Below are 8,040 nucleotides of genomic sequence, written 5' to 3' on the forward strand. Positions count from 1 at the left end.
GTTTTGGCCTTGAGGTTTGAAGGCTCTTAGTTCCCAGACCAGGGGTTGAACCATCACCCCCTGCGTTGGCAGGTGAAGTCGTAATCACCGGTTTCCAGTGAAGTCCCAGCATCATATAATCTAGATATTTGATCAGGATAATAGATACAGATATTTGAAATGTAACAGTCATAATAATGTGATTCTAAAGGCAATCATCTTTTGAGTGTTTGCCAGTGCCTCTGAAACGAGTCCTTTATAAATATGGCCCCATTTAATTTTCACAACACCTCTGTTTGATAAATACCACTGTCCCCCTTTACAGATGAAATAACTGAGCCTCAGAATGGTTAAGAAAACTGCCTGCAGCTGCACAGTTCACAAAAATAATACAGTTGGGATTTGAATCTGGATCAACTCAAGTTTTCTGTTGAGTTGTGCAAATGAAGCAACCAGATTGGGAACCTGGATGTTCCAGAAAAAAAAAAGGATGTGGAAGACATCTCTGTAAATATAGGGGGAGGCATAATGCTCAAGGGGCAAATTGTATCCAACAGCCAGATATTTGTAAATAAGTGATGACTAACTGCTCGGTAAATTAAATTCCACCTTATTTATTTTTTTCTTATCCTTCTCCCCTTTATGTTGACTTTAGAATATAACCATAGAAATAAGAAAGATAAACTTTTATATTCACAAATGTTTAAGATAAATGTGTAATTCCTATGTTACCAAGGGGAAAGGGGAGTTTAAAATAGGAACTTCTCAAGGTCACATGGCTGGCCAGTGACTGACCTAGGGTTCTGAACCCTCATTCTCAGCCTGTCTCCACTACAACACGCTATTTCCTCAAGTCATCATTATCCCAAACAGCTCCATTCTCGAAGCTAAGCACCTCTGTTTCTCCAATTCTCCACTTTTCACTTGAAAATAATACTGTCTCCACTAAACTGAAAGCTGAAACTGCCATCTCCCAAACGGGAGCGTTAAATTCATTACTAAAGCTTAAAACTCAATTCAGGTATGCTCAGCTACCAGCCCAGGTGGGGAAGTGAGACGCCTATAACCATCTCGGTGCTTTTGCTCATTTTATGGGCCCCTCCCCTCTCGCTCCCCCTCCCCTGCCGACCATCAGGAATTCACATTCTGGAGGCTCCTTTGTGGCAGCATGGGCTCACATCTCAATTTCCAAACATCTGGCTGGTTTCAATCAATGAGGCTCTAAACACACCACTCCTGGGGCTGCAGAGCTAGTGGTGGGGATAACTGGATTCAGGATGCACAGCCAGCAATAAACAACCAGAGGGCCTCTGCATTCTTTTATTCATGAGAATCTTGGTTTACACTCCCAAGGCTGGGCTGGGCAGAGGGAAACGTGAACACAAGACCTTACACAGCTAACAGGGCTGACAAGCCAGCTTAGTATAGGGCAAGTAAGTCTAGTCCTTTCTTCAGAACCAAAATTCTGCTTCGTGACTACAGGATAACAGAATACAAACAAACCTGCAGAGCAATCAGGACAAGAATTGGATGTACAAAGTAGGGGAGGAAATGTCTTTTCTAAAAGAGAAGATAAGAGTAAGAAATTCTCTTCTTTGAATAGTGCTTTGTAATCAACAAAGGGCTTCCCAGGTGTCAGTGGTAAGGAATCTGCCTGCAATGCAGGAGATGGGGGTTTGATCCCTGGGTCGGGAAGATCCCCTGGAGAAAGGAAAGGCAACCCACTTCAGTATTCCTGCCTGGAGAATCCCATGGACAGAGGAGCATGGTGGACTATAGTCCATGGGGCTGCAAAAGAGTTGGACACGACAGCAAGTAAACAACAAATCAACAAAATGTAATTGCACAATGGAGAGAGAGGGTAACAGCCAGAAACCCTATGGTTAGATTGCTGTGTTCCCATCCAGCTCTTCCCAATTATAAGCTGAGTGAGCCTGGGCAAGATGTTTAAACTTCTGTTGTCTTACTTTTCTAGGGATGAGAAATCCTCCCACTATGTTCCTATTAGAACTTTTGTAAGGATTAAATAGGGCTTCCCAGGTAGCACTAATGGTAAAGAATATGCCTGCCAATGTAGGAGACGCAAGAGACTTGAGTTTGATCCCTGGGTTGGGAGGATTCCCCTGGGGTAGGAAAGGGCAACCCACTGTAGTATTCTTATCTGTGAAATTCCGTGGACAGAGGAGGCTGGTGGGTTACAGTCCATGGGATCTCAGAGAGTCGGACACGATTGAGAAAGGATTAAAAAAGATCCCACATAAGAAGTGTTGAGAGACTGTCTGCTACCTGGAAATGCCATATAAATGTGCTTGCTATTATTATTTCAGTTGTTCTTTACAAATGGCCAGCAGAGTAGAGTAGATATTACTGAAACTGGGTAATCATTGCTGCTACTGCTAAGTCGCTTCAGTCGTGTCCGACTCTGTGTGACCCCATAGACGGCAGCCACCAGGCTCCCTCGTCTCTGGGATTCTCCGGGCAAGAATACTGGAGTGGGTTGCCATTTCCTTCTCCAATGCATGAAAGTGAAAAGTGAAAGTGAAGTCTCTCAGTTGTGCCGGACTCTTAGCGACCCCATGGATTGCAGCCTACCAGGCTCCTCTGTCCATGGGGTTTTCCAGGCAAGAGTACTGGAGTGGGTTGCCATGGTAATCATTAGCCAAATCCATTTCACCTGCCTTCCCTCATCAAGGTTGAGTGAAAACTACCAAAACTTTGCATGCCTTTCAAGCAGCATGGTAGCCTAAACAATAAGATGTTTGCCTGAGTTTTCCAGGCACTTGGAGTCAGCTGTGTCTAGTTTAGGCTAAGTTGGTTAAGACTGGGCATGTGCAAGTCTCAGCTCCTTGACCTTTTGATTTCAGAGGGCTTCAGGTCAAGCTAAGCTCCTTGGTTTATTAAAGGCTCTCCCCATACCTTTGACTGCCTTGCTGCATTTTTCCTTATCCCATAAATGCCACAAGCACCTTGCCTTCTGGGAAGTGGATCTGGAGTCCTTCTGTCTCCTTGATTGGCTGCCTTTGTCATAAACCCTCCCTTAACTGCAAGCCTCAGCGTCTCAGCAATTTAGCTTGATGTGAGTCAGGAAAAATGAACCTGCTTCAGTAGCATTACCTCTGTTGGAAAAATGGAAGCTCAAAGCGATTAAGTTTAAAAGTGTACCAGTAGTAAGTGGTAGAGGTAAGTTAAAACTTAGCTCCAGTGCTTTTCTTTCTTCTCTCTCTCTCCTTTTTTTTTTATGCTGACTCACTGTGAGGCTTGCAGAATCTTAGTTCTTCCAATCAGGGATTGAACCTAGGCCTCATCAATGAAAGTGACGAGGCCTAACCACTGGATGACCAGGTAATTTCTCAGTTAATTCACTCTTTGTGAATTGAGCCCTTACTCTATGTGCGAGCTACACTGTTGAGGACTCAGAGATATAACTTGATGTAGGTATTTCCTCAAAAGTATCTGAGGCTCATGCTTACTGCCTGATACAAGCAAAGCTGGAAGAGATTTGGTGGTATGAATGGGTAAGCTTTCAATAGCAGGCCTTCATTACTAAGCCATGGTTTTGCAAGGTTTAAGTGATGGAACCACTAGAAATCATGAAATTTTGCTCTTCTTTCGGAAACACTGAATTCTTGAGCTGTTCCGTGAATGAAGGAGACACACTATCAAATTCACACTCTACTCGGAAAGTTCAGTGGTAAAATTTCAGGCTCAGGAGGAGTTGAACTCTCCTGATTCAAAGCCCATGCCATCTCTTACTGGCTATTTGACCTAGAGTCAATTCATTACCCTTTCTGAATCTACAGTTCTTTTATTATTTTTTTTTATCAGTTTTATTTATTTTAAAAATTTTACTGGAATATAGTTGCTTTACAATGTTGTGTTAGTTTCTACGGTACAGCAAAATGAATCAGTTATCAGTATACATATATTCTCTCTTTTTTGTGTTTCCTTTCCATTTAGGTCACTGCAGAGCACTGAGTTGAGTCCTGGTGCCATACAGCAACTTCTCATTAGTTATCTATCTCATTCATAATATCAATAATGTATGTGTCAATCCCACTGTCCCAGATCATCCCAACACCCCTCCCGTGCCCCATTCCCCACTTGGTGTCCATATGTTTGTTCTTTTAAATGGGGATATGGCTCCGACCTCCCCTTAGAGATAATGAGATAATGCAGCTTCACCCAGTCTTATTTAAGCCTTATATCCTCTTTCCCGAAAATCCTGATTGCCTTCCTGCAGATAGCCTGCAAGACCCTGACACAGAAAATGACTCTGCTTTTTGATTTTTAGAATGTTTGTTTTAAATTTTCTCTTGTGGCCATTCCTGAGGATGGAGGGCAGGCAATAACGTGGTGTGTGATTGTGACTGCAACTCTCGCCTGCCCAGTCATGGGTAAAAGCAGCTGGCATTTATAAATCTTTGGGGCCTGTTACTGAGTGTATTCTAAAATCAGCTGTCTAATGGAATTTTAAAAAGTGTTTATTTAAAGCTTGTGTTGTGTACTCTGTCACATCCTACTCTTTTCAGCCCCATGGACTGTAACCCCCCAGGTTTTTCTGTCCATGGAATTCTCCAGGCAAGAATATTGGAGTGGGGTGCCATTTCCTACTCCAGGGGATCTTCCTGACTCAGGGATCGAACCTGTGACTCGTGTCTCCCACATTGGCAGGCAGATTCTTTACCTCTTGTGCCACCTGGGGAGCCCATTTCATGCTTATTGTGTGTTAAATGGGGCTTCCCTGGTGGCTCAGTCAGTAAAGAATCTGTTATAGTCAGAGGAAACAGGTGATTAAGGCAGATAAGGCCCACTCTCTTGTATAACATATTTTAGTGGAATGACATGTAACAAACCCATAAACAAATAATAATTTAAAGCAGTAATATATGCTCTGAAGGCTGGAAAATAATAGTGCTATGATAGCTACTACTACTGAATTGGTAATAGTACTCATGATTATAGCCAGCAAGAGAGGACTGAGTATCTAATAGGCAGCAGTGTGATTGCTCTTCTTTCACTTATCACGTCTTTTTTTTTTTTTTTAAAGGAGCACCTTTTTCGCATTTCTTAGATTAGTTTTATGGGGTTATGGTTTGGAAAACCTTCATTTCCAGCAAACAATCTTCAAGTGTAGCTTTCAGTGTGCCTGCCCCTAACATTTGCAGGGCCCTGGATAAGAGTACAAATAGTGGCCCACATACCATGTGTCTAAATATTTAAGGGTTACAAATCAAGCTAATAAACTTTCAAATCTATCCTCCTAGCTTGACAAATACAATGTCATAACAATGTGCAAAGCCAGGTTTCGATTTCGAACTCTCAGAGCCTTGGGTTTTTGTGCCAGAAAGTGGTGGCCTGGGGAGAACTGGCTCCTGAGAACCACATTCTTTCTCAGCCCTGAAGTGGTAAGAGGTTTTGCTTGAAAGATATGGACCACAACCCACACCCACGAACACCTATCATTTGGGTACCTCTTGGCATGCCCCTTAAAAAGTCTGGACCAGAAATTGCAGAGTTCTTGGTACCCAGCAAACAAAGAAACATAAAGTACAGATAGAATGACTAATTATCCTTTAAGTTACTTCCAACCCTGACATTTCATGATTCGGTTTTTAGTGCTAGAATTTGGATGATCTGAAACGTGCAAAATATTAATATCATGCTCTGCATGTACGTAATATTTTGTCTAGGAATAAGTGTGCCTTGTGGAAAATTCTTAACAGTGGCATAGGAAACACAGCACTGGGATCTATTGTATAGACATGTCTTGTCAATAATAATATTCATTGATCTCAAAAGGCCCTAGAATCCAAACAAATGTCAAATCTCAGCAGGTAAGAGTAACCAAGGTCAGAATTATGGGCAAAATATTTCCCTTCCTTGGACTTCAGTTTCACTTGTGAAAATACTAAGCTTTGGATTCCAAGTTCCTGTTAGCACATTTTTATAATTCTATATGTGATCTTCAAAAGCTTTCCCCTTGAATAGGAAGCAAGGGTGTTTAGTAAGAAGAAGGATCTCAACAATGAGATGTTTACCAAGAGCAATAATTGTGAATTATGTTACAATTCTCTTAAAGCCTATGTAAAAGGTTGAATGCATTATCTCATTGAATTTTTCATTCCCAGCCTGTGATGCTGGTATCTTTTCCTTCACTTGCCACTAAAGAAAATGAATCTGAGAGAAGATAAGTGAATTACCCACCATCTTTCAGCCTCTGAGTGACAGGGCCGGGTCACAAATCCGTGTACAACCTTTAAAGTGGGTCAGCAGGTTTTCAAACCTTTGCATTGGGGAAAGGTGCTCTTGTAGGTGTGAAATCCACTCTTTCTGAAGGAAGAAGGGGATAAAAAGCAGCAAGCACAAGTATGTCTCTTGTGACTCATTAGTCAACTTCAGGCGGACCTCTATTTCAGAAGGAAAATCATTATTGCAGTTGCTACCAGGCTGATACACACAAGATGTACATGCCCTCCACGCTGCAGCCCTGTCTCACTTTGCCCTGGACACTCAGCCTCTGAAATAATACAGCCAATGGGACACTTGCCTGGCACATATGTTGTAAAATGCATAAAGGCTGAGAACGTGTTTCCGAGCCCTGCTTCTCTTTCCATCTCTTAAATAGATTGTGTGCGCAGTCTGGCCAGTTGCCCGCAGCATTCTACCTGCTGCGCTGGGAAAGGCTGAGCCTCCGTGGAGAAAAAGAGGCTCCAAGAGACTTCATGCCAGGCGGAGGACACAGGATATGCTGCTAATTAAGTGTCCAAGGTGAGTGGAGACAATGGAAGAGGGGAGGTGGTGAATGTAAAACTAAACATCAAAGCATTACAAAGAAGCACACCTAAATGCAGATTCACTGGAATGAATCAAATGAAAGTAAGTTGAAACAAGAGAACAGTGCTAAATTCACCAAATGGAAACACATTGTGGGGACAAGATCTTGCTTGTGTTAACCCACCAACTGTGGTGGCCAATGATGTATCTGGCCACTAATACGCTGTTCCTCACTTGGCCTGGGATTTCAGTCTCTGTTACTTCCTTTAATGTCTGTATGACTGTGAGTTGGTTAATTAAACTTTTAAATCTCTTTTGTTTGGAAAAGGGGGGTAATTATACATACTACTCAGGGTTTTTTTGTTGTTGTTGTTGACAAGTGTGTTATACTTTCTATCCAAACTGGTTTAGGTCAGCCGTTGGAAAATAGATGTTTATCTTATCTCTAGTAGCTGCTGTAATCAGAATCGCCATTTTCATTAATTTTTATTTCCAACTTCCATGCTTAACAAAATGATCCCACTAAATGTTGAGTGCACTTGTTAAATTTTAAATCAAATTTAATGGGGCAGAATTTACATACAATAAAACACTCAGTTCAGGTGTAAAGTTCAGTGACTTTTGATAATTCTATACCTTCTTGTAATCACCACTACCATCAAAATAAGGAAAACTCTCATGCTAAGATGTCCTCTGCTGACCCTTTGTGATGAGTGACCCTCAACCTCCAGCCCACGCAATTACTGATCTGCTTCCTGTTACCGTGTGTATTGCACACTGTTTGTTTCTTGCCTTTTCACACACTTTGGGTTTTTATTTGCTCTTCTATATCCAGCTTTTTAATGTGTGAATTTAGGTGATTGACTTTACCATTTACTTTTCCTGCTTTAACCACATCTCAAAAATTGATATGTTTTAATTTTCATCCAGTTTGGAATACCTTATCATTTCTCTTCTTGTTTCTCCTTCAAATGGTTTCTTTAGCAATGTATTATTGATTTCATACACATGTGGGCAATTTTGAGTTATCTTGCTATTTTCTGATAATATTAGTTTTAATTCTATTGTGATCAAAGAGCATGCTCAGCTTTATTTCAGTTGTTTAAAATTTGAGACTTCTTTTATGGCTAAGGACATCATGGTAAAAGTGAATATTCTCTTAAGAAGGCAGATCTCATGTTAACTTTTCTTACCACAATAAACTTGAAAAAAATTAGAAAATGTCATTTGTATTTACCATATTTGGCACTCTACAGTCTTTTGTGTTGATACAACGTTCCTTTTAGT

Source organism: Bison bison, unplaced genomic scaffold, assembly GCF_000754665.1.
Source record: "Bison bison bison isolate TAMUID 2011002044 unplaced genomic scaffold, Bison_UMD1.0 scf7180017864199, whole genome shotgun sequence".
NCBI classification, from domain to species: Eukaryota; Metazoa; Chordata; class Mammalia; order Artiodactyla; family Bovidae; genus Bison; species Bison bison.